The following is a 27,616-nucleotide window of genomic DNA, read 5'->3' as shown; positions in this document are numbered from 1 at the left end:
TGTCCTAACTGTAAAATTTCCATTTTAAAATTAAAATAAATCACATTAAATACAGTCCCAAATTAATCATCATTTTGCAAATATGTATGTTTTAATTTATTAGATAAAACTGAGGTTTAAATCTAATTACATTTCTGAAACTATAAATTTGATGACAAATGGTAGGAAAATATTTTTTTAATTATTTAAGTATTTTTTAAAATAATTCTACACCTTACCATGTTTGTTATCCTGTATTTCTATTTTTTCTTTTTATTGTATTTTTCAGCTTTTTACATTGCTATTATTGTTTGTTGTTTTGTATGATTCTGTCTCTTTTAAACTGTTATTTGATTGCTTGCTGAATCTTTTGTTAGTAACCCTCTTCCACACTTTTGGCATGCTGAAAAACAAACAGAATCAAATTTCTACTTTTAAATGATTTATTCAGTGTATGACAAATAATGATGGCTTATAATTCACTAATGGACTATTACAATAATATCTAACAGAGCATGTGCAGTATGAGTATCATCACTGGCATGTTTCTGAAAGGAGACTTGTTGCAATGTTTGATGTTGTAACCGTCCTCAGTCTCCCCTTGCATAAAATTTGAATACTGAAAGAACACGTACTTGAAAAATTATATTTAAGTGAAGTACTTTACTCGGCTTAATGTGCTTTCAGCCACTGCTTATGGTGAAGTTAAACCACAAACATGCTATAAATCTTTCATACTTTATAATTACGCCTATCAACTTCTTGTGTTGAACTTGCTGTTAAATCAAAACGCCACATGGTGGCGGTCTAGTCCAGTTAACCTGGTTTGGGACGTTGACTCTTTGCTCTGTCCCAAATACTATATTAGGTGTGTTTTAGTAGTCTAGAATTATCATCAATCTTTTAAATAGTCTATATTTAACTTTACATTTAGGTTGTAGGCCTATCGAACATTTTCAGGGTATCAAAAAAGCGAACAATATCAGAAACCGTTAAAATAAGCCATTAGAAAAACCCTCTGTACCTATGATAGAGAACAATCAAGAAACATTCAAACAAAATAAAATAAATAATAAATAAATAAATAAAAATAATGCACAATAAAATTAAAAATACAAAAAAATATTATATTAATATTAAACAGGCCGAACAATCTCAGAAACTGTTACAATGAGCCATTAAAAACACCCTGCACGTCTGTGACATATAACAATAAAGATTCAAATTCAAATTCAAACTATTTTATTAATCCCACTAGAGACAATTAGTTTAGAGCAGCATGTCAACAAACTACAAAACAAACCTACACAAGAAGCATTAAAATAAAATGAAATAAATTAAATAATTTAAAAAACAATATCTCCCCAATTTCTCAGTTTTGAGATCAATAAAGTATATCTATCTATCTATCTATTATTATAAATAACTAAATAAATAAATAAATTTACATTACACCCTGCACTTCTGTGACACAGAAAATTAAGCAAACATTCAAATAAAATAAAATAAAATTTAATTTAATAATAAAAATAAATAAATAAAACATTTTAAATAATAAACAAACAAACAAAAATAAATAACATGTGAATGCGCTAACCATTAGACAGTCCAAGAACTATATTGTTTGGCGGAGGATACACAGGCGTGTTAACTTTCACTGTTAGTAAAGTTATTTAACATTTTGCGTTACGAGCTAAACGTGTAGTTCCATTTTATTTGACAACATACCATTTTCAGTGAATTAAAAACGATTAATCCTCTAAAATTTTGCTAAATGCCTAGATAAATTGTTGAATGACAATAAATACTCGTTAAATTAGTTTTTTTCTTTTAAATAAAAAAACCTATGCTAGAAGCTGGAAGTAACTTTCACACGTCAGGCTCCACACCAGAGTAAACATTGCGGCAGTTTGGCCTCTGAACTCGGACAGTAAAAAGTAGGCCAGCCGTGCAGCAGGTGAGCCACACCTGTAGCCCCGCTGACCGTCACAGGAGCAGCAGAGAGCGGCCTGACGCGCTCATCTGCGGGGCCGCGACTGCGCATGACCGCGGGGAGCAGCTCGCTGCTGAGGCGGACAAGTACAAAGAGGCTGCTGGTGCTGGTGCAGGCGGGACGTGTGTGTGCCGCGGGCCGAAAGTATAACCATAAAGAGTTAAAAACGTAAGTTACTACCTCAACCGGACGATTTACTCTCCAAGAAGTTGACTCTAAGGACAATCAGTTGAATTAACAGAGGAGGCGTTTCATTCAGGTCCAAAAACAGCTCGAGGAGACACTTGGCGTGGGTAAGTTGAACGCTTTGCAGCCGCACAGCTTCTGATACATTAACCCTGTCTTCCTTAAAGTACTGGAGCTTCTCGTTATATTTCCTTGCATATAAAAGTAGCCTTTTGTTTTTATGCTTTAGATACGTTAAATGTGTCTTCGATGCATGATCTGGGTCAGGTGGTCCTGCAGCGACCGGACCAGACAATCCCATGAAGCGCTGCTGGTTAAGCAGGATTATGCTTAAAGTCATACGGTGTTTGTTGTACCTGCTCGTTGTGGCAGTCTGGTGCGTTTTTCCACGACCACACAAACGAAGCTTGTTCCCGCCGGACAGGTGTCGTGGAAGTGCGGCACGGTGCGCGTGAGGGGTTGAACTTTAAGCTCCAAGTGCGGAAAAGTGTTTTTCATTAAGATTTAACACGTGAGTCTCATCGTCGTGGCTCATTTTTTTGGAAGGATTGTGCTTTAAAAACGACTTTTAGAAGCTGAATCATCTCTATTGTGTGATTTTTAGTGATCCCACATCATTATATGAGCCATACTGACTCACTGTGACCATGCATTTAACAGCTTAAAGCAGGTTTCACCGCAGATCTGCAGAAACACCCTCACCTCAAGCCTCCCAAACACAGATTCTCCTCTTGTTTTGGGGGGCCACTTTTGCAAAGTGACAGGAGGCGAGGGCCCATTCACAGCGGCCCCATAGGATTAAAGGAGGATTTTAGGGCAGTGGTATGATTGAAGGACTTTAGGATGTTTAGTTTTTTTTAAAGACTTTCATATGATTTTAAGACATTTCTAGGACTTTGGAATATTTCTGTGATTTTAGGATGTTTCGAGGATTTTAGGACATTTCTAAGAATTCAGGACATTTCTTGGACTTTGGGACATTTCTAGGATTGTCAGACTTTTCTATGATTTTAAGACAGTTCTAGGATTTTATGATTTTTCTCGGATTTTAGGATGTTTCTCAGATTTTAGGATGTTTCTCAGGTTTAAGGACGTTTTTAGGATTTTAGGACATTTCTTGGATAGGATGTTTCTAGGATTTCAGGACTTTTCGAGGATTTTAAAATTTTAGGATATTACAGGACTTTAGGTTGTTTCTTAGCTAAGACCTCTCTTAGAGGTGTGGGGGATCCTCCACTGGCCTCTACATTTTTTGATAAAGAAGCTCTATTCCTATGCTGTTTTGTGAACTCTGGCACCTTATGTATACTAAAAGTACAAAAACAATTCCCAGTGTGAATCACTTCATTTTTTTGTCAATAAGAAGATTGTTGGGGGCCAACCAGCACCCTATTTGGGGCCAGATTTTGCTCACGGGCCCTAAGTTGAATATGACTGCTCTAAAAGAATAATTTCTTTCTTTCACCACTCTTATTTTCATTTGTTTGTTTCATTTGTCAGCTTTGAATTAAAGTGTTGTTGGTCTGTACAGCAGAGGCATTTCTTCCTCTCCTTCTCTGATTTGGCATGCCACTGCCTCTTTTCTTACTGTCAGAGGTTGCAGCAGTTGTATGCAGGCTCTGTAAAAAGCTGGAGGTGGGGTGCTTAAGAATTTTAGGGTCAGAATAGCGGGGATGTAGACCTGCAGGATGGTGGTCCCTATTGTGCTGGTGAAGAGCTGGGGTCAAATAGAGGGCTCTTCATCTTCTGCCGGGCTCAGGCGTTTTTCCACTTTTCTTTTCAGATAAAGCACTGAATTGATACGTCAAGAGGAAGAATATGAGAGCTGTGACTTTGGTTTAATGAAATTCTTCGGCTTCCAGTGTGGCACTTTTTGGCATATCCCTGAATCCATTTTTCTACACTTGTGTATAATAAGAATGGAGATTACAAACGGTGCTTTCACTAAAGGAGACCAAACAAAGCATCCCTTCAGACAGAAAAGTACCAACCTGCTGTGTGCTTTGGTGAACCTGGTGATCTTTTGTGCAGTCGCTTTGGGAACATATCATTATTTTCTATAAATTACTTTTTCTTATCATGATGTTTACAGGTGTCCAGTTTCATTATCGTCAATGTTGTTTATTAAGACAATTTGGCTGTTTTCTTGTATAACTTTAATTTATGCCAATAGTGTAATTTCTTTATCTAATGAAAACTAATGCTGATTGCAAAAATAATATGAGATATAAAGATCCATTGTCCCGACCTTGGTATGTCATGTGGGCAAGTTTAAACAACGTCTCATTCTTTACACAAAATGGCATTAAAAACATGTTGAATGACAGATTTTTGCATTTCAGAGATTGCACAAACTTGGACCTCCAAAATGACCATAAATAGAACCGTTTCGGTAAGAAGTGAAGATTAAATCTTCATGAACATGTGATTTTGAGCAGGACTGTTTGATTAGACTGCAGTACTTTTAGCTAAGTGGACTTAGTAAACTGGAATCGGAGTCATATTTGCCCTCAGTAAGTGGTGGATATAAATCTTGGCTGCACTTGTCTCTTCAGCTGTCCTCTGCAGTAGAGTCAAAAAGTTTGTTTTGAACACTTGGACCAGCAGCTCGGTCTTGTTTTGTGCTGCCACCATGCTGCACTGTATATAGGACATTATGTCCCCCAGGTGTTGTCTGTCTGTCCACCTGTCTGCACCCTCAGTAACTTGAAAACATAGAAACTGTTTTTTCGGCTGAGACCAGCAGCGCTGTAGTTGGCTCTGTTGGTCAGTTTGATCGATGCACAGATATTTCTCCTGCCTTTGGCCGCCACATTATTCCCCAGAGGAGGCTGAAATTTCAACTAGAAGTTGTGGCTATTGCAAGTTCCACTTTTCAAGCACGTTTTATTTTAACCATTTTTGCAATCAAAATGATTTGGGAAGTGTTTGACATGAAATTGTTGGCTATGTCTAAAAATTAAAAAATAAAAAAAGTCGTTCGCAACCTTTTTCTTAAGGGACCTATTGAGTAAACTGACAATCTCTGACTAAGTGACATATTTTATGGATATTGCATGTTACATTCAGTGCATAACAAGAACAGCATAAGACAAGTGAAACAGTTAACCCAAATAGTGACTGCAATATCTGCCGGAAGTTTGTGTAAAACCAGCAATTTAGATCGATTTTAAGCAGTTTGTGTCCTGTGCACGCTGCATCACAGATGAGTTTTCCTGATAGTTTTGAAAAAAATGACGTATTCTTCACATAAATAGGGTTCCCATGGATCCCTCAAAAGCCTGAAAATGCATTGCATTTATTAACCTAAAAGTGCAGCCTTATTGGTATTAAAATGACTTAATTTAGTCTTTCACAAGTCTTAAAAATGCTCAGACATGGGAAGTAGGATTTTAGGAATCTCTTTTTTTCTGACATTGCTTTGTACAATCTCAGTAATTGGTAACAGATTTTTTTTTGTTAAATTATTTAATAAGTCCTTTTTCTTAAACTCATCATGATGAGAATTCAAGCAGTTGAATCTCACATGCAGAGTGAAAAACACAAAATCGCCAAGAAAACTGGACAGAAGTGCCAGATATTTATGTTGGTAAACCAAAAAGATACTTTTATGATAATTTAGTATATTCATTGTCCTCCATGTGTTATATTCTTTTTTAACTTAACATTTGATGTATAAAAACATTTTCATGTTTTATATCACATTTGGGCAAAATAAAACTGCCCTTCAAGTGGCCTACTGTATATGTTTTTTAAGTTTTCTAATCAATTTTTTATGTAAAATGACTGTTATGATGATTAAAATGTTTCTTACTACAACTTAAAGAAGGGATGTTCATGAAAATTTCAAAGTGACGCTCTGTTTCAGTGCACTGACATTTCTGTATTAGCATAAATGCATCACATATTTTAGTGCCGCTCACGTGCGTCGTGTTTATTTCACCTGACGCGTTCGAGCTCGTTCGTGACTGTAACAGGCTTAGCATTAAATCTGTGCATTGTGCACGTCTTCCAGCAGCACCCAGAGCGTTACACAGCCTCTCACTGCTTTCCCGTTAACACATAAGCAGATCTGGTGGAAGCGCACAGCCAGGCGTCGGTTGGTACATCAGGCTTAGCGGCGCTCTGAGTCCACATCTTCACTCAAGTCAGCCTGTGTGGACATATGGCAGAGGTCTCTCAATTAACACCTCAGTGAGACGACCCCTCTGTCCACATGATCAAAGCTTGGTCTCCTCCGCTCAGATGTGCCCCCCCCCCCACCCTTCGCCATCCTCCACCTCCCTGTGATTATGACTCCCGTCCCTCCACTGTTTGTTTAGAGAAAATGACTTCCACTCCACTGCCCCGTCTGAGCGGGGTGCACGTCAAATCCGGCCCTGCTGTAACAGTTTTTGTGGAAGCCTTCCCGGGGTGTTTTCTCTGTAATTTTATGTGGGGGGGTGGGTGCTTAGTTTTAAGTTTAGTTTTTGGTCAAACATCTGTGCATGCTTCTGTCCCACTTGTGCTTCCCTTGCATGTTTTAGTGCTTAAAATACTGTTTTTTGGCTGCTTTAACTTGAAAAGACGTTTTTTTTTTCTTGCACCCGTTTGTACTCGTATCATGTTTTCTTCTGTGGGAGCTTTGCTGGTGAAGAAACCACTTTTACTGGTGTCAGTGTTTGACTGTGGAGGTGCAGGGAGTTGTTACAGCTGTTGGGATCTTAAAGTGTGGGATGAAGACCTACATGAGCCTCAGGGACTGCCCTGTTATTACAGGATCAAACCCACTTTGAGTAGGAGATCCACAAAAATGAAACAAGTAGCGCTTCCTTGCAAAAACCAAACCTCACTGAGAAAAAAAAGGTCATAATTGATAAAAGCTAAATCTGTTCCGCTGAGACGTCGGATTAGATATCACATAAGTAGCCTCTCAACATGAACCTGTAAAATCTAAAACAACACGGCCGGCGCAGCAGATTTTAGGTAGAGGTCTGATAAAAACAAAAAAGAAAAGCCGAGCTTCAGAGAATCCCCCTAAAAGATTTCCAGCGGCCTCGGGGCAGCCGCCAGGCCACAACCTCACATTGTTTGCAAATTTGCAAGGAAGTCATTATTGGAGCGATCAAAGCTCTGGCAGAACAGCCTGAAAATCTTTTTAAATCGGTGCTCGCTGGACTTAGAAGCTTAACGGAGTCAGAGGTGGATTAGGGGACATTTGTTTTGGCTGTGTTTGGGTTTTTCGACACAAGTTTATCACAAATATTACATCAAATGAAAATATCAGTGATTGGCAATATAAAGATATTAACTTGTATCGACATATAAGATTATCGGATATTATATCATATTATATCATGATATGGAATAAATGGTGTTTTTTCCTGATTTTAATGGTTGTGTCACAGTAAAATGATGCACTTTTCTCAACTTATCAGACAGTTTAACTTGTTTTAATACTCGCCCAGTTTACCCAGTTAGTCATTATAGCTACATTAATGATTTTTGATCAAAAGAGGGAATTTTATTAACATTTTTTCAAAGTAGCAATAGTCATCCCGACAGTATTGTTGATTTTTTTTTGACCCACTAGTAGTAAGAATCTAAAAATCAGGGTTTTTCGTTGACTCACATGGCGGCTGATGTGTTTATAGACTTAAAGTATGATCCTGAAATATACTGTAAGTATAATATGGTGTAATACTGTCAAAGAAAGAAGCCAACTTTCATTCTGGCTCTTTAAATGACTGGTGCTCTAATGCGTCCAAAAATAGCTTGATGAGAGGAAGCTGTTTCCTTGCTGATGCTAGACTTGATAACCTCTTTTGCCTTAAGGCCTGTGGAGCTGATGTCCCATCTGTGGCATCTGCTGACGGTTAGGGGCCGAGTTAATTGAAATTCTTGCAAACGTGCATTTTAGCTGGTGCACCACTTACCTTCATTAAGGCACAAACGGACACGTAAGCAAAAGTCTGCACTCGTAAACTGTCCCCTCCAGGACTCCGTCTCTGTGAGGATCATGTTGTTTGACCTATTGGAGAATTAGATGATTCAGTCCTGCGTGCTTCAACTTGTGTTTGTGTGTGAGATTTGTGTCGGGAGGAAAACTGTCGCGGCGAACATGAATGAGAGAAGGTATTTCTCCGTGTAGCTGGGATTAACCCGGACTAAACCTTGAAGTGTGTTTCACAAAGATGTTTTGTTTGCTGGTATGTTAATCCCTTTTCTTTCATTCATGCCTCCTCTCAGTCATCATGTGCTCTTTATATCAGAGACGATCAGTGGGGATCATTGCTGTTTGCCATTTTCAAATTAATTCAGTTTAAATGAGACCTTTTTTTTCTCAGTCGTAGCTGAATTTCTGTTGATTTCTTAACTTTACTGCTAGAAAAAAAGTTTTTGGCATTGTTGGTTTCTGCAGACCACAGATGCATTACTTTTGCATGTTGATATTTAGCAGATTTTGTTTCAGCTATGCTGTGGTTAACGTGTGGTTCAGGCACAAAAAAGATCATGTTTTGGCTTAAAATATCTGATTTTGAGGGCACAACCCCTGCAGGAAAGGCAGCGGTATCTTGGCAAAAAACAAGTACTTTTTGTGAATTATCCCCACGATATGATCACTAGAAAACTCCCATTTTGGGGTTTAAAAAGAGCAGTTCTGTTGTTTGTTGGTTTTAAACAGTAGTCTTTAGCAGTCTGCAGCTTGACAGCCAATGTCATCTTTCATTTTAACACAAAGTACTTTTCATATCTTCATCTTGATGTAAATATTTTCAGAGTTGTACAGATTTTTTTCATAGAGAAGCTTCAATGTTTGTTTGCGGTGGACGTGACTTAGTGGTTTAGTCTACGTGATCTCTGTAAGAGCTAATGGGTTAATCCTGTGAATCAAACTAATTACACACTGAGAAGAAGTCCCGAGGAGAAGAGGTGCTCTGCTTGACGAGGCTTGCTGTAAATGAATGTTTTGATATTCGACTGCGGTGGGAGGAGCGGCAGAAAGAAGCGGGAGTGTGGAGAGGCGAGGAACCTCAAACCACTCAATTATCTTTCGCTGCCGTACCCACGCTTCGAGAAAAATGCAGACGATTTTCATTTCTCTTCACCGCTGAAAGTAGCTAAACCAAAGATGGCTCTGCTGATTGGCTGATCTGTTGTTTTTAGGCAGGAGAAGATTTGGGGTTGACGGACTTGCAAGGTGCAAAAAAAAGAAAGCAGATTCATAGAGTCAAAACTTTAGCAGCACTTGTTTTAAGATCACAGTGGATATTATTTTTGGGGGCGCCTGGTGGCTCAGTGGTTGGAGCGGGCGCCCCATGTGTGGGGGCTGTGTCCTCGCCGCAGCGGCCGAGGGTTCGACTCCGGCCTCGACCCTATGCTACAGTCGTCCTCTCTCTCTCTCTCTCTCCCTTTTGCACTTGTGCTGTCCCATCAATTAAAGGCAAAAAATCACGAAAAAATATGTTAAAAAAATATTGTTTTGAATACTACAAAACAAAAAACTATGGAAATGATCCCTCAATTCTATTTTTTTTAGGAGGTCGTGGCAAAAACCTATTCTCTTGCATTAAAATATTCTCTTTTTCGTCTGTTTTTATACGTTTTTGATGTGTTTGAGTGAATTTCTGTGCTGCAGAAATTGTCCATCGTGCAGCATTCTGCTGCATTTGCACAAAGTGAGAATCGTGGACCAGCTGCATCTGATGATGGGAGTTGCTGTCTTGCTGAAGATATAGATTAGCATCCATTAGTCTGTCACACAGAGCAGACATAGAACCAGCAGTCCTGTTGTTACTGCTCCACGCTTGCAGCGATCTCCGTTTTTCTGTAGAACGACCTCAGTGGATCTGAAGTGCTGCAGAAATTAGAGAGAAACTCGACTTGTATTTACAAAACTCCCTTTGTCAGAAGAAAGTGTCAGTTAGAGGCAGCTCACCCGCAGCCTGTCATTATCCCGTCAGAGCTGCTTGTGAATGAAAGGCAAGTCGTCTCTAAAAGGGAGGAGTGAAAAATCCTGCCCGTTTCGTGTACATTAAGCAGGACAAGGCAGGTGCAAATAGAGGCTCAACTGATACAGTGATAATCCCTCAGCTATGCAGGCATGCACAGACTTTGTCTGTCAGGCTGAAGCATTCCACACCAAGAAAGTCTGGCTCAGTTTAGCCAAAACTCAGTCTTTATCAGGAGCGCTAAGCTGCGTGTTTGAACCAAAAATATCAGATTCTGTTTTGGAGTGTTTTTTCTCCACAAGGCATACATTTACTTAACATTTTTGACTTTCTTTTGTAGTTTAAACCTCACAGTGCAGTAGCAACAGACTGAGAACACTTAGCAGCTTAAAGTGAGTCTTTGTCACTTATTTCTGAACAGCTGTGGCAACAAGTGACAATTGCAGAACGATTTCACTGTTTTAACAGATGCCAACATAGATTAAGACAGAAATAAAGTTAGCTAACTGGCAATGATGTTAGTTACATAACAATATCTACCAAAAGCTGCTAGTCATAGCAGACCAAACAGGGCTGTGGCAGAGGTGTGTTGAATTAAACAAGGGTGCATTGATTGTTTAGGAATTCAGTTATCATTTATAGAAAAGAAATGAAAAGATTTATTTTCCGAGAAAAATGTGCAGCATGTTTGGGAAACATTCACCATAAACGTTAAAAAGTTAAAAATGTTTCTTTTTGTAAACACATTACATTACATTGTCATAAAAATGGTCTTTTATCTCAGTCCTCAATAACATACTCTGGATGTTGCTTTGAAAATGTTCTTCCTTTGTTCTCATGTAACATTGTGGGAACGTTTTATAAAAAAAACCAAAACATTCAATGATCTGTCTCCTCTCAACATCGCCACAACATCCTCAGAGTGTTGCAGTTAAAACATTATGTCTTATTCAGCATTTAACCTTGCAGGGACATTATCTAACACGATAAACATCCTCAAAATGTTCTTTGAACATTAGATTAAAATGTTTTCATTAAAACATTATTACAACTTGTAGATAACGTTAGCCAATGTGGTGCTGTGAACTGGCTCATTTGTCGGCATCAAGTTTGATAATTGAGTCATTTTAGTGCTTTTGGAGCATTTGATTGGAATTTCTTGTAAACCAAATAATTTGTGGAGAAAATACTCAGCAGAAGAACTGATAATGAAAATGTTTTTTTGTCTCAGTCCTAGTTCTGATGCTCTTCTCCTGCCACCACTGAAGCTCCATCAATCCACTGTAAATCAAACCTGTGACGGTGTCATGTTTCAGTCTGAAATGATAGATTTTGGATGGGGTAATGAGAGGTACTTTTACAAGATCTTGCAATGTGCGGCCCTTTTTCACCCAAAGGCGTGTGGAAACGCCCCCTAATTCCTCCTCATGTCCACGATCGTCTGCACAGACAGACAGACAGAGCTGTTGAATTTGTCTCCTGCCGGGGATGCCACTGTTTACGGCTGAGAGAACCCCAGAGCCTCGGCCCGCGCTCGTGTTACAGTCTCCCTCACTGGCTGGCATTGTCAGGTTACAGTGTGTGTCTGTGTGTGTGTGTGTCTGTGTGTGTGTGTCTGTGTGTGTCTGTGTGTGTGTGTGTGTGTGTGTGTGTGTGTGTGTGTGTGTGTGTGTGTGTGTGTGTGTGTGTGTGTGTGTGTGTGTCTGTGTGTGTGTTTGGTGTCTGAGCGGCCGTGTTGTGATTGGCTGGTGCTCTGCCATGTGAGGCAGCGTCGGGTGACGTCTCCATGTTAATCCCTCATTTCTCTCTGGGATGTTTTCCCTCTGGTTGTACTGGGAGTGTGAGTGAGTTGCAGCTGACGGGAAATGCATTCGCACTAAAACTTTGAGACTTTTAAGATGTGAGGAAGGTAAGCGTAAAATGTTTTTTTTTTTTTTAAGTCAAAAGTGGCTATTTTAACTGTTGCATTGTTTTCTGTAGATATTTGGTAGCTGTATATTTGCCGGCGCCAGCAGTTATATGTATATCGTTTTTTGTTTCATTCATGATTTGCATGCTTTGTGCTGCCACTGAATGCAGCATTAAAGTCTTATCCCAATGCAAGTAATAACATCTTCAAGAGAACTCAGAAAAAATGTATTTATTGCGTATAAATGACAGTGAAAGTTGCTTTTTATGCATTTGTGAACCTTTTCTCATGCTAGCTTTATTAATGGAATAACACTAAGCTTGCTGCTGGTGTTGCTCTGCTTGTCCAGTATGTTGGGGACAATTTTGATGAACCAGAGCTGCACAATTTGAGTTTTGGGGGTGAGGGGTGTCTGCTGTGTCTGCAGCTGCTGCTCAAAATATTCCCAGTGAAGATCCGGTCACTGTGATCGCAAGGCTTAACCATCTAGGCTGTGCAAAAATGAATATGTTGTGGCCTTTTTAACAGCACACTGGCTGATATAACTTGTTTTCGGGGTGTCTGACCTGTTTTTTGTGGTGGAACAAAATCAGTTTGATCAAGTGCAATGTGCTAATTGCAGGAGCTGTCATTTTTGATAAGGGTGAAAACTTGTCACAGTAGCATTATAAAAGAAGCATTGTGGTGCCACAGAGATGCCTTGGCCAAAAAAATCATATTGCAGATGTAGAAGTACAAGCTTGTTTGGCACAGACACACCACTGAAAATGAAATGCAAAGAATACAATTTCCACTAAAATTGCAACTCATATTGCAATGCAAATATCTGATATTTTTTTTTTGTGCATCGTGCATCGCTACCTGTTTGTCAGCTAGTGCAGATAAATATCATCATCCTCTGTTAAATGTTGCATTCTTAACGCATAGCAGTCGTCTGTCTGATCATGAACATGCCCACAGGCTCTGCACTTGCACGTTAGGAAGAAAACTTGATCAGTAATCTGTGTTTTTCTGTCTACACTCATGCTAGCGGTCCCGAGAGGCAGCACTTCACAGCACATAGAAGCAAATTGTCATGCATCTAATTTCTCGTCTTTATGTTCAACGCACTCCCCCGAAAATATGTATTTAAATCAAATTGCGACTGGCGTTGAAGTTTTTCTTTGCACTGGTGTTGACAGCTTGTGGTCGCTTTTTTGTGGTCGAAAAAAAAAGGTCCAGTGGTGACGGACACACGGCAGAAACGACAGGTCGGCCACACATGCGCCCGCTGAAAGGCCTCTGGGTGCGCACTGGTCATGTTGTATCAGATTCCCTGTAATTGCAAGCTGCCAACTTGTGGAAGTCATTAGCTGGATTTTTTTGTGGCAGTTTCAGCGCAGGTGGCGGTCACGACGATCCTGCTTTCTTTCATTCTTTAGGAGGAAAACGCATCATGATAAAGAGTCCCATTTCACAACTGCTGAGCTATGAATTATTTTCCTGTAATTAAACTGAAAATCTGATCTCCACAGGTCTTGTGACAAACTCTACAGTCAGATGAAAACAATAACACTTTTTAAGAGACCCTTAAACCAGAAGCAGAGCTGTTTCTCCCAGTTAAAGGTCTTTCATAAAACCCGTCTGCGGCCACATGCCTTTGATTCGGCGTATAAACGTCTTCCCGAAAGAAGGAGGTCGGGCGTTTCTCAGTAAACTGTTAAAGTGCAGCAGTAAATTATTTCCTCCTGCGGTCAGCGGGGCTTTGTTTACAGTGGAGATTGGCTCCCTGGTGACACCACTGATCTTATCTGCTGCAGTTCAAGCTTCTGTGCACATGAAGGCCTGCTGTCAGCAGCGTTTTTTAATATGAGGCTGCGTTTACAGACGGCTACATTTCAACATGTTAATTATAGTGAGAAAATACTTCTGTAATTACCATGTAAGTATTTGGGAGAAGGTGTAAAGCTTGGCTGTATTATGGTGATGAAAGTTTTTGTTGATCCTTTTTATGTGTTTCTAGTTCTGGACTAAAATGTGCTGTTGTTGGTTAGTGAACGGTGTCCACAGCGTCTGGCTGTTTGACTTTTCAGTCCTCGTCAGGGTGCTGTGGTGAAGGCGGCGCCACAATGGCCCTGCACGCTCTCTCAGGTTTCAGTTTCCACAAAGTGAGGGGCAGGTCCCCATGGCAACGCCGTCCACAGGTTCACCGACCTATCCCATGTTCCCCCTCTGAGGAGAGAAGGGCACAAGGTTTCTCAGGCGCTCGTGATTAAAGGATGAGCGTTTAATGTGGCTTTGACTCAAGACAAGGTCTCAAGAATAAGTTTTTGGGTAAAACAGTTTTGCTTTTTTTTTAAGCTCAATTTTTTGTTTTTTCCTATCTGAGACTAAAGAGCTGTGTTCATTCTCTCAGTCATAACTGCACTCGACGAATGTCATCCACTTTAGTCTCATGTAGAGCTGCAACAATAAATTGATTAATCGATTAGTCGTCAGCTATCTGCACTTGTAAGTTGACGTGGTAGAGCGGGCGCCCCATGTACAGAGGCTGTGTCCTCAGCAACTGTGGGTCCGACTCCAACTTTTGGCCCTTTGCTGCATGTTATTCCTCTCTTTACCCCATAATAAATGCAAAGATTCAAGAAAAAGAAATCTAAAAAAAAAAGCCAGCAAATGTTATTTTTTAGAGTAATATGTTGAAATTCTATGATACCAGCTTCTTAAATGTGAATATTTTCTGATTTCTTTGCTTCTCTGTGACTGTAAACTGCATCCTTACATCCCAAAAATGATCATTTTCATGTAACTAAATTGCATTCATGGTTCTGTTATGGAGACAACGATATCGTTGTCTTTTTTACGTTACTTTGAGTTAATGAAACTTTTGTAATGGATTTTCAGAGGTGGTCGGGGTGGACTGTGGACTGTCCCAGGTTTGTGTCCAGATTCTCGTCTGTGTTTTATAAATCAAAAGCTCTGTGATTAAGATTAGAGAAAGATCCTGATTTCGGTTAAATGTTAATAAGATAATACAAGTGGATAGTGTACTGAAAGATTTCCTTTTTTGACAGAAAACAAATGAAATATGCTTTCAGTAAACAATTTTCTTCTTCAGCATCAGCATTTTCATGACTTAACAGGTATGTAATTGGAGCATTTCCATGGTAACGGGGAATGTGCTTCGCTTGGCGTTATATTTCCCCCAAAAAACATATTTGCTTTGTTTAAATTAGTTTCTAACTTCTAGAAGGGAGCACCGGTTGCGGACAAAGAGACATTTGAGGATGTTTTCTTGGACTTTGAGAAACACTAATGGACATTTTTTACCAAACAACAAATCGATTAATCGTGGCTTTAATCCGATGTGGTGTTTTATTGCAATTCGAACATGTGAGGTGATGCTTCAAACAGAAATACTCTGCCTCACGGCGAGCAGAGATTACTCATCAGGATACTCTGCTGACATAAAAAGGTTGTGAATCTTTCCTCAAAGCGGTGACATTATTGGACCTGATTGATTTTATGTTACAGCTCTCTTATCGTTGTTTGATAATGTCATTCTTGATTAGCTTTATTTAGAGAAGTAGCCTTTATGTACTGAAACATCTTTAATATTGACTGTTTAATAATGTGACGGTAGAAACGTGTGTGTGTGTGTGTGTGTGTGTGTGTGTGTGTAATTATCGCGGCAGTCATGAGCACATGTTTAATCATGTCGCACCGGTTTAACAGGCCGCGTAAAGTCAGCCTGTTTTGTTTAGTCAAATTTGAGATGGTGCTTTCTCTTTTAATAACTCCGACACGAGGAAGCAGAATGAGCTGAGATACAGCAACAGGTGGAAAATATGACCCTCAAAATAACATTTATTATATGAATTAAGACAAGATTTAGTAAAATAAATACCCTAACCATATTGTGAAATATAGAAATACAGATGTAGTGTAAAAACACTGCCAAAGCAGATTATTGGAAATTAGTTGTAAATAAATACAGAAATAATCAAATAAGTAGCTTCTTTTGTTAGTAATTTAGCTGAACTAGTAAAATTGTGTAACCTTGCTAACCAGTCTTTTTAAAACATTTATGATTAAATAAAAATACAAAGTCAACTGTAATAATTTGATGTTATTGTGAGAAAAAATATTATTATTATTATTATCATTATTACTATTATTATGATTACATTAGGATTCATGGTAACAGATTGCTTATTATTTATGTTTGTATGTATGTATGTTTATATTTTACCTTTGCAAAAAATATCTTGGATTCATGTTGATGTGCATTTGTAGTCATATTTTGATTTTGATTTTTCAGAAAAATAATTTGGCAGCTCCCCCGAATAACTTAAAGAACCTCTCAGGGGTTGCCGCCCCACTTTTGAAAATCCAGGATTTTTAAATATAAACTGAGACAAAGATTAATTTCACCTGCAGAAATGAAATGATTTTTTAACAGTTAATAGATGATATAAATGTTGTAAACCAGAGTTAATGCTCCACCATGTTGATCCAGAGATGTTTTTATATTTATAGCAATATAAAGTGGACTTTATCTTGCAGTCACAGTTTGGTTCGTGTGTCGTGGTGTCTCCGGATGGCTGGTCTGAAAATGAAACCCTGCATCATTTATTTATTGATTCAATATTTTGGAGTTTCAGAGTGATGAGGCTCACTTTTCCAATGAGCCCATATTTGGACATTTTAAACAACAGCGGGCACGGCTGTATAACGTTTCCAGACGTAAAAAAAAGATCTTTGACTGTATCATTTTTTTATCTGCTGTTCATTGTTGATACAGCTACCCTCCCTTCCTCCTCTGTGGAGCTGTTTTACATATTCAGTGACATCTGCCACCAAACGTTTCCACCAGCAAACGCTGATTGTTCCTGCCCTCCAGCATCGCTGAAATAATAGCAGAGCACGGGTCACCACTCGAGTCAATATTTGCTCATGGAAAGCGCCTTCTGGGCCGTTTGTGTTTATTGGAGACGGATAGTGATGTTAGAATTCATAATGGAGGTGAAAACTCATCAGGATTATCCAAGTTTTACAAAATATTGTGTTTGAACTTAAACTGAGTTTTTGGTCCTCAAATGAAAAGCAGTATTAGTGAGTACAAGGCCTGACATCACGCCTGAATACCACAAGAACAGTGGATCCCAACTGCTTTGGCCACGGGGTCCACATTTATGGACCTCATTAGCTCGAGGTCCACTTCCAAGATGAAATACCACAAATTCAATTTTATTTCACAAAATGTAAACAACACGTGGGCTTAGACACTGAAATAGAGTAAAATGCAAGAATAAAGTGAAATTACTTAAAAATTAGCCAATAAAAAGCACTGCAACCGAAAAAGTGCATATTATTGCTTCATGACCAGCGACGCTGCAAAGGCACAATTTTTTGAAAAAAAAGGTTGGCATGATAATTGAGGCCCTCAACAAAATCTGCAGGTCTGTACTTCAAAAAAGTGTGGGTTTTTTTTTTACAAATTTGACGCATTAAAAGTCGCTTGTGGTCCATTCAGAAAGGACCCGCGACCCTCTTTTGGCCCATCAGTTGGAAACATTCTGCGAATAAAGTAAAATTTCCTTTACTGCCAAGTGTTACGTTGAAAGGTGGCCACAGAAATGTTCTTTTCATTTTACAAAATAAGCACCAAACTCTAACAGAGCCGTTTTATTGTGTTATTTTATTCAGTGTTTTAATATAATGATCACTGATAAGATTAATTAATTAAAAAGTGTCAGCATGGGAGGAACTCTTACTTTGTAAAACCTCAGGGAGCTATTTGTATTTATTTTTTAATTTAAATTTTTACTTGACTTTACAAAAAAAAGTTGCTGCCGACTTTATCATGTGTATGATGTTGAACATTTCACTTGTGATTAAACATTTGCTGAAGGCATTTAAACACAGTTTAGTGTTGGAGTTTGTTTTATTCCAAATTCTAAATATTCACATAAAGATTTTTATTTTAAATGCATATCTTTTCCAAATGTCCGTTATCGGCCTCATTAATTAAAAATAATTGGTATCAGTCGACCCTCAGACGATAAACAATTTTATTGTGTATGGTGATAAAAAATACCCACAATACACAGATTGAGGTGAATTAACATTGTCAGGATATTCGTGAACATCGCGCTGTGCAGAGAGAGACAGCTGTGTGACCGACAAGAAAAGAGAAAACTTGATAAATGAAGCCAAACTAAGTGAGGCGCTCAGAACGTCAAAAATAAGATTAAATAAATATGTCACTTTTAAATACTAACAGTTATGTACGCATGTTCTTATACTGCAGCAGAGGCAGCACGTTAAAAATCTGTCTCTCGGATTATTTGCTCGCTGTTTTCAGTTGTCAGTACAAACTTGTAAAAACATGCTCCCAAAAGTTTTTATGAGCCATAAAAGTGATGCTGAATCATTTTGACGGCACTGAAAGAAATGTCACCCCCCTGAATCATTCCCAAAGGTGACAGTGAAAATTCCCAGAATTCCCCGGGAGGCTAATCCCGTAGTTTTGGTGGAAGTGGGGATCCTCCCTGCAGCCATGATGCCACAGTGTTTCCAGAGGAATGTTACTGCCATTGTCGACCAGGATGACTCCCACTGGGAAGACCGCCCCCCACCCACACACACACACACACACACACACACACACACACACACACACACACACACACACACACACACACACACACACACACACACACACACACACACACACTGCCGGCACAATACAATGTGTCGCATTATACGTATGAAGGCATGCTACTGTTTTCGTAGCCTCTGACCCTGTGACCGCGAGCTGAGACCAGGATAATGAAAAGGATGACACGGAAGTCATTAGTTAGTCCCACAGCTTCCTCCGGCTGGGAATTTCATTTTTACAAACAACTCAGACTAAAGATACTGAAACAAAACTTTCCATGTTTTGTGTACAAACCTGCATTGTTGTTGCAACTTTGTGTTGTCCTGATACTGTTTTCTCTTTTATAGAAAATTTGACAAAATACCTAAGAAGATGTCAATATTAATATTATATTATTAATATAATAATATTATTATTATTATATTAAGTGGGATTGTCAATACCACAGGATTTTTTTATATTGAGAGCATTACATTTTTTTAAATTAAAAAAATAAACATAACAAGGGTTGCAATATGCACCTTCACCATTAGATGCCACTTTTTCCCCACACACTTGAGCTTCTGAGGCATTTTTATATAATAGATTATTTACTGTGCCACGTGAGGTCAAGTTTGAGTTCAAAATGAAGTTTGAATATAATTATTTCTTTTGAAAAGTTTGATTATGTATAAAACATAACAGCAGCTTTTCTTTCGTTGGTTAGTAGCAGAGTGAACAACAAGTGAGTGAGAAAGTGTTTGATACTGCAGAAGATGGGTATTAAACACGTTTCAGATATTCATAATAGATATGTCGATAAAATGATATTTTTACTGTCGTTGCATCTAAAGTGAAAATCTCTGATACAATGCTTTTATATTAAAAAAAATATCCATATACTTACTCTTTAATCCCTCTTGGTGTAAGACTAGAAACAAAACTTACACTAAAGTGATGAAAGCTTTAATATCTATTGTTGATTAAGGATTAATTTTACTATCAATTAATCTAACGATTATTTTCTGTTGTCGTTTAGTCGGTTAGCCTTCATAGATTTTTAGAGCCTAAATTGATCTCTTTAATATGCTTATTTTATCCAGCAAAAAGCTGAATGAAAGATGATGATGATGATGAAGATAAAAGATTTTCAACTGATTAAAGAAAAAAAATTATATTTAAGAAGCGAGAGCCATAAGATGACCGACTGAAACGATGAATTATCGAATCTATGTTGCTCTAATTGTTCTTTTTTAATTGATTAAGCCGCCTGCTCGGTTAGTTTTAGTTAGTTGACGTAGGCGTCTAATCTTTAAAGCGTCACATCACAAATCTCTCCGAACTCCATGGTGACGCCTTCAGATTTCATGTTGTTATGTCCCACCAACAGTTAAAATAACCTAAATATATTCTATAAACAGTGATTTAAAATAGAGAATTGCTCATTTACATTGTGGACTGAAGAAGAAATCACAGTAATAAGGATCTGAAATCAATCTGAATTTTGGAACTTTATTGACACAAACTTGTAAAACTAAGAATTGATATTTATTAACTATCTGAATGTTCAGTTAAAATAAGCACTTCTCCTGCACAAAAGTGGGAGTTTGAGGAGCTTCAACAACATATACGAAAGAAGTCTCAGTTTATCGGCTGGTGAACTTCGGAGCGTCTCCCTGAACGGATGCTGTTGAGCTGAAGTCGTGAGCGACTCCTGACTCACGTCACCTGACTCAGGTCACCTGACTCAGGTGCTATTTAGCAGATGACGGCTCTGACAATACTCGCATTCATTTTTACAAACATGGCTTTCGTTGTGTGAATACGCGCTTCTGCTGTTTTGTGTGACGTCAGCAGAAGTGGAGCCTTGAATTGAATTTTATTCAGTTTAACCCTTTAGACCCTGGATAGACAGTTTTGTTGCGCTGCGTTCAAATGCCTTTCGCAAGCATTTAAACCTCTGACACATGAGAAATTTTTAAAAAAAGGCAAGTTAAAGGTGACAAGAAAATTACTTAGTTTTTTCAAATTTTATTTGAAAACTAGATTTATAATTATAAAAAATATATATAATAATAAAAAATATATTTTTACGATAGTTTTTTTCCCCTCTATTACTTGTTTGTTTTGATTATTTTAAGGTCATTTTCTTGAATCTGTTTACTAATTTATAACAAATTTTGGGGCCAGTTCTTGTCAAGCTGCTTATCGCTGTCTTTTCATATCTTTGAAAGAAATCACGCCAGTTTGCTCAGGTCTCAAAGGGTTAAACCTTTTGTCTCTGCTGGGAAACAATGTCTCAAAATGTGAAATGAAAACATCTTTTAAGCCAACTTTCTATTATCCGTCGTCACCTGAGAGCGGTCCGGCCACTCTCAGAGCCAAACACCCATTTGTCTGTTTTAACAACTTCCTGAAGCCGTTTGTCGTGTGAAGTCGAGGGATTTTCTTTGTTGTCATTCTTGAAGAATGGAAACTGCGAGTGTCTGTCAGGCTTTCACACCTCTCAGAGACTGTTTGAGTGTGAGCTGATGCAGTGTTTTTCCATGTGCGCTGTATATAGGGCTGGGTTTTTATACCTTTTTTTGTATAGACTGAAATGTGCCGGCAGAATAAAATATCTAAAACTGTCACGTAACAAAAGCTGGAAGATATCTGATCAGATTTGTATACTTTAACAAGATTTAAGTTATATTTTAGTCAATTTCAGACTTTTTAATTTGACTGCTTGTGTGTTAACTGTAACGATACGATATTATCACGATATTAAAGTGGAAATGCAATATTATTGTGATTTTAAACATGTTTCCATATGTTGAGTGTTGAGATAACACATGACGATGATATATTACATTTATTACCCTTTTTCCTCTGCAAATTATGTTCCCAAAGGAAAACTTTGTTATATATAATGAGATTAAGTTTTTTTTTATCGTAGCAAATTGTCGCTAATGGACTGAAAAGACAACTGATTTTAATATTCCAGGTTACCAAAAATTAAATTGGCTTTTGTAAAATGATTAATTAATACAAGAAAAAAATATGTACTTAATGTCTGTGTAACAGTAATATATTGTCAGGCAAACATTTTGTGATGTCATGGTGTATTGATTTTTTTCCCAATTTTGACAGTAGTTGTATCAGAAGATTTTTATTCCTTTTGTACATGCTATCAGATTGCTGCTGATTATGATAAGATATGGGTAAGATGTAATCTTAAAATTTTTATTGAAACATTTTTGCACCAAAAGTTATCTAAAAATGAGGCTTTAGCCGGCATTAAAAAGTCTTAAATCAATCTTTCAAAAGCCTTTAAAGTCTTTAAGCTTTAAAATAATGCTCAACCTAAAAATGATAATAATAATTTATCAAAAAATAGATAAATAAATAAATAAAATTCCACCTAACCTTACGTAATTAATGTTGATCAATGCATTTTTTTCCTGCAATATTGGTTTCTGTGAAACTGGTTTTAAACTGTATTACAAGTAGCATTAAAAAAAGAAAAAAAGATCCCGCTTGTCTTTATCTGTAGAAACTGTGAGATAATGAGGCTTTCTTGTTTAAAAAAGTTGTATTGATTTTTTTCGTGCGTCACCAGCTCGCGTCGTCTCTCATTGTTGTAACGTTTCCTCGTTGCTGTCGCCCCGTGGGAATAAATTAGACTTTCAGATTCGGGAATAAAGTGGCATGTGGACAGCTTTGAGTGCTGTCAATGGGACGCTAACAGAGAAAGAAAAAAAAAAAAGACGAGCGGTTTCCATTTTAGAGGAGCTTCATCGCTACTGTCACTCCTCACCATACACACCTTTTTATCTCCTCTTCGTTCAGTGGAACAAATCATTTAGCTGCCACCCTAATGGGATTAGTCCTCGCTCCATACCTCCCTCCCTCCCTTCCTTCCTCTCTCGTCTTCTTTTCTTTTCACATGCTGGAGTCCATCCTTCAGTTGGGCTCTTTTGGGCCTCTGGAAGTGGTTCATCTCATTGAAAAGCTTTTTAGAGAGGGAAAACTGTGAATTAATGAGGAGTAAATGGAGGATTTTAGAGCCTCGGTCACCTCGTTTGGCCTTTAAATGTTTGCTGGGTTTGTTTCTGTTGCTGTGATCATATGGATAACATCTCGTTTTTGCACTCAAGGCCACATAAATGCTGCGTTTTTGGTTGCTTTATCATCACGAGGCGTCCCAGCGACTGAGCGGGGATAACGGCGAGTCACCCCCTGAGATTAGCATGCTTGATATCCCTGCTGATAAACGACATTGAGGCCAGTTAATCAGGCCTAACCCACTGATGTCACCATTAAGCAGTCCAGTCCTGACCTTAGCATCGATAAACAATGAGGCCAGCCGAGAGCTTACGGAGAGGATCACAAAAGGCAGCCGGCGTCGGGGCCAGCTGGGGACGAGGTGCTCAACAGATGGACGTGAATATATTTTACATCACATTTAAATGTAATGTTTTTCTCCCGAGGTTTACACAGTGACCTACAGTAACAGGAACCGTTTCAAATAAAGTAATGACGTGATAATTAGAGGATAAAGGCCCAGTTACACCAGAGAGTGAAGAAACTGCCTTCTTTTTTATGTAACTCACCTGTTAAAGTTTTATTAGGGCTTAAAGTGACATAATCAAGGCCGTTGTGTCCTCGGCTTCTGGTCAGACCCCCCCTCGCTCCTCCACAGTTCCACCCTCCCATCCAAATATGGTCACTCCTGGCTCCAAAAAACGAAGGGCCCGTTTACACGGCAGCGGTTCATGCATGAAATGTTAAACTTTTGTTGCAGTTTGGCGTCAAATTCACCCGACAACGGCGTTCTGGAGGTCTGGAAACGCAAACTTTTGAAACTGGTGTTCCAGAGTGTAATTTTTTTGGGAACGCCGTGTAAACTGGCAATGTGCCGATCCGGTAAGAACGGTGACGTCACAGCCGCACTTTACACTTGCATTAGACAAATATAACAATAAACAATGGCAGATTTTTTAATCTAGTGTCCATCGTCTTCTTGTTCATACTCACCGCTCTGTTGGCGCGTGGTGTTCTTCTGTGGTGTGTCATCACAAAGTTACACCGCCAACTACTGGCCTGGTATGCATACTACAGCGTTTTCAGTTGTTTTTGCAGTTTCAAGGATCGTTTTCACAATGTTATCATGTGAACGCAGAATTTAAAAAAAAAAACTCAAAGGCAAGACGTTTCAGTTTTTAGTTTGGCCTCTTTCATGGCAACACCAAACTCGCTGCTTCAAAACGGGACTTCGAAACTAATGGCTGATGTCAAGGCAGCTACATCCATTATTTATATAGTCTATGATTTTAACTCATTTATATACTGTTTGGAAAGTGAATCGACATCATTTATATTCTCAAAGGTCGTCATGTGTTTGACTGTCCTGCGAGAACCACACATCTCTAAATTCGACCTTTCACGAGCTCAGAAAAACTTTTCCTTGGAAAGTCTCTTTTCTTAAGCTGAGAGGCACCTGATCCGGCCACATGCTTCTGGATTATGAGCGGGGAACCCAGCTTCAGCCCCGTTTTCAGCCTTGTGACGATGCATTTTCCAGCTGATCCGAGAGAGTTTTTAAAAAATTAATTCACCCTGACATATAGGAGAGGTTTCCTAACACATGAACAGAAGGATTACATGTTTGTTTTATCATAAACACTTTAAATTAAGGTCACCAAAGTTGGAGTAACCCCACACCTGATTAAGTACCGTCGCATTATTAGTGGCAGGATATCAGGTCGCATGTTTGCGTGACTACTCACTACAAAAGAACGTGTCTCCCCCATTCAAATGTCCTCCCCCTCCCATCACGTCTCCGCAGCTCTCGATCATTACGGGTCCCAGAGCAGCATCTCTATACATTAGTGTAACCGTCCCACCACCAGCTTCCTCTGGCGGTGATCCAGCGCGGCGTGGCCCGTGACTCATTAACACCATAATTGGTCCAGCAGCTCAAGTGCTTATGGCACGCCGAACAAAAAAACAACAAAAAAAACCTGTCTAATCAAGACAGACGAGGTTTGTTGTGGCACAGAAAAACATTCCTGAAATATTTCAACCAGCAGGCTGCTGGTGTTACTGACGTGTAGCTGTCAATCACAGCTGTCTTAACCCTTTAACAGACAATGCAACTGCATAGTGGACATTTTTTGTGAACTTCTTTACTAAAGATTCTGCAAAACCCAGTTTCATTTTATAGACATTTTTAAACAATGCATTTTAGTTTTTTGATTATGTTATATTATCATATTAAATTGACTATTTAAAAAAAAAATTGAATCAGATTTTGTTACTAGATTCATTGTTAATTTTTGTTTATTTTTTATATCTATTTATTTTTTTATTTATAAAAGGTCCTTTTAATTTTTCATAATTTCTTTTTTCTACCATATATTTTATTCATATTTTTTACTCGATTCTTTTTTTGTATCTATCTATCTATCTATATATATATTTTTTTTCATTATTGATTACGTGAAGTCCCTTTTCTGAAATTAAAAAAACGTATTCTAAAGTCTATGATGCTGTATTATTTTGCAAAGGCATTTCTTAGTGTGAGTGTTAAAGGGTTAAATACCACATTTAAAAAGTGAAAATATAGAAATAGAGAATCCTTTTTTGCTTCATGAACCAGTAGTTTCTTTGTGTTTTTTGGGGCTTTCTAGGCTGGGTTTGGTGTCTGTCTTTAAAGTTTGGTGAGAGAGCGTCCTCTCCCTCCTTCCTGCTGTCATCACTGTAATTAGCTTGTTGTTCTTTGTCTGGCTGCTGTCGGAGCCGAAGGGCAGCGGAGGACGCAGCGGTGGATCTCATTGGTCCGTCTCCAAAAGGTCAGCAGAGTGGGCTCACTTGGCACAAAAGCAAACACGGGAGCACTTTAAAATGGGGGAATTTCTCCCACAATGCCTCTTTGAGGGAGCTGACAGCAGGAGCGAAAGCTTTGTGGAGGGACAGTGTCTCAGCGGAGCTGCAGACTTCATCTGGAGTCTTTGGGCTTTTTTTGTGCAGCAACAATAAATGTAAGAAGAGTCGTAAACATTTCCTTTTTTTCTTAGTGGCTCAGCAAAAATTATTTCCTTTTTTAAGTTTTGTTCACTCAAAATTGACTATATGTAATTATTTTTGAATATTTAAGGCTTTTTTTTCAGTTTTGCTTTTATTTTAGAGTCAGTGAAGACAGTAAAATTTGAGACACTTGTACTTTAACTTAACAAGTATTTCTGTTTGTCTGCAATGTTATACTTGTACTCCACTACAACTCAGAGGGAGCTATTGTACATTTGGTGTCACATCTTTTTTAGCGCTTTTGTTACTTTGTAGATTATTCATGCAAAATGTTATAAACAAACCTTTTATGATATATTATTAGAGCTTGAGCTATGAAGCATATATATAGTTGAGGCTTACTTTACATTTACTAGCTGTAAAATTAAAGTGATGAACACATTTATCCATTAGTATCATCCGATAATATAATTTATTTGTATGTCTTGATCCTAATAGTTTTGTGCCTTTCTCACTACACAAATAAGGATACTGAATTACAGCCGAGGCCTGCACAACATAAATACACACAGTAGCCACTTTATTATGCACACTTGTACATGTGTTGTGATGAGTTTTACCAGCTCTGGCATTAATTCTACTTTTTTCCTTGACATTTTCACAATTTAAATGTAATATTTTTTAATTTTCTGAGTTCATAGTTAAAAGTGGTGTTGCACGGCACTACGTGAAATTTTTGTCCTCTGTAATATGACAAACATGAGGGGCCAGTACGATTTCATCTCATTTGATCAACAATTATAGCAGAACAGTTGTATAAGTTGGTTGATAAAGTTGCCACTGTGTGTGTGCTGATACATATGTACGTATATGAATACCTTTGGCCATGCACATTAAGATACGCACATATGCTTGTGTGCAGGAGGACAAGTGCTGAACTTTCAGAGACACTGAGTCTTGTGGTCCCGCGTTGAGGAGGGTCCCCTGCATGGGGGCGGTGGGCGGTGTTCACCAGCCCATAGCTGTCCTCCTCCGCCTTAGTGACTCCACTCAAGAGCTAAACAAATACGAGGCTCCAGCCTGTCCTTGGTCAAGTGCAGAGCGGACAGAGGAGGTCATATGTGTCGGGGGAGGGGAAAGAGATTGATGTTGCACTCTTTAAGCAAATGCTACAGCTTAACAAAAAAAGAAATGAATGCAACAGTTTACATTAATCTTGTTTAAGTTATGACAACTTCAAATTAATTCACATACAGGGAACATTATATATTGAGTTTGGGAAATTTTTCTTCTACAGTCAGAGGTATTTTCACTGATAACATAAACACAAGTTGATTTTTAAGTTTTTATGAAATGATACCTTGAAAATCTGTTAATTTTTTGCTCACAAGTCCCTAACAAACAGTCTTAACTGTCTGAGTTTTTCCGAGCATATTAAGTGGTCGGGTCAGGGGACTTGAAATCCTGAAGTCAAGGGGGAGAAAAGTTTAATTATTCAGCCAATTTGATCAAGTTACGACAACTTGAATGCTGTTTTTAAATCGGGTAACGCAGAAATTTGTATTCAAACTGCACACAGTATGAAGTCGACCCAATTATCAACATTATTACGTCAACATCAAATAATATTTTCAACTTAAAGCGATGATGATCTAAATATGCAATTTAAGCATATTATTTTACCCATTTTTTCCACTATTGCAGTTGTTGGAAGTGCCAGAACAGACCCACATGGTCTCTGGCTCTGAGCCATGTTGGTCCTCTAGGGGGCGGTGTTGTGAAAAGAAGGAAACTTGTCTAAAACTGAGAGGATGAAGTCCTAAAGAGCCGCTCAGGGAGACGTCATGCTGCAGTGAGCTGAATATCTGATTAATATTATACCACACAGACTTTGGAGTAAAGGGTGAAGTTGTTCTTTCTCTTTTTATAGTCAGGTATTTGAGGAACAGTGCGTAAAAACAATCCTTGGATGTCTGAGGGTTGAT

At 38.4% G+C, this 27,616-nt stretch overlaps 1 protein-coding gene across 3 annotated transcripts in view; it reads left to right on the top strand.

Annotated features, from left to right (window-relative positions):
* The first annotated feature begins 2,038 nt into the window (after positions 1-2,038).
* kank1a (KN motif and ankyrin repeat domains 1a) overlaps positions 2,039-27,616 on the top strand; it is a 67,746-nt gene continuing 42,168 nt past the window's right edge. For 2 of the 3 annotated variants that reach the window (XM_042488669.2, XM_042488666.2), the window contains exon 1: positions 2,039-2,265. The gene's annotated coding sequence lies outside the window, so the exon portion shown is untranslated. Of the gene's footprint in view, positions 2,266-11,895; positions 11,999-27,616 lie in introns of those variants that run through there. The other variant, XM_042488668.2, reaches the window with a different exon arrangement.

The sequence above is a fragment of the Plectropomus leopardus genome, chromosome 4, assembly GCF_026936395.1.
Source record: "Plectropomus leopardus strain MGB_pleo_1.0 chromosome 4, ASM2693639v1, whole genome shotgun sequence".
Lineage (NCBI taxonomy): Eukaryota > Metazoa > Chordata > Actinopteri > Perciformes > Serranidae > Plectropomus > Plectropomus leopardus.
Note: the sequence above shows the minus strand (reverse complement) of the source record. Positions and strands in the feature narration are given on the sequence as shown.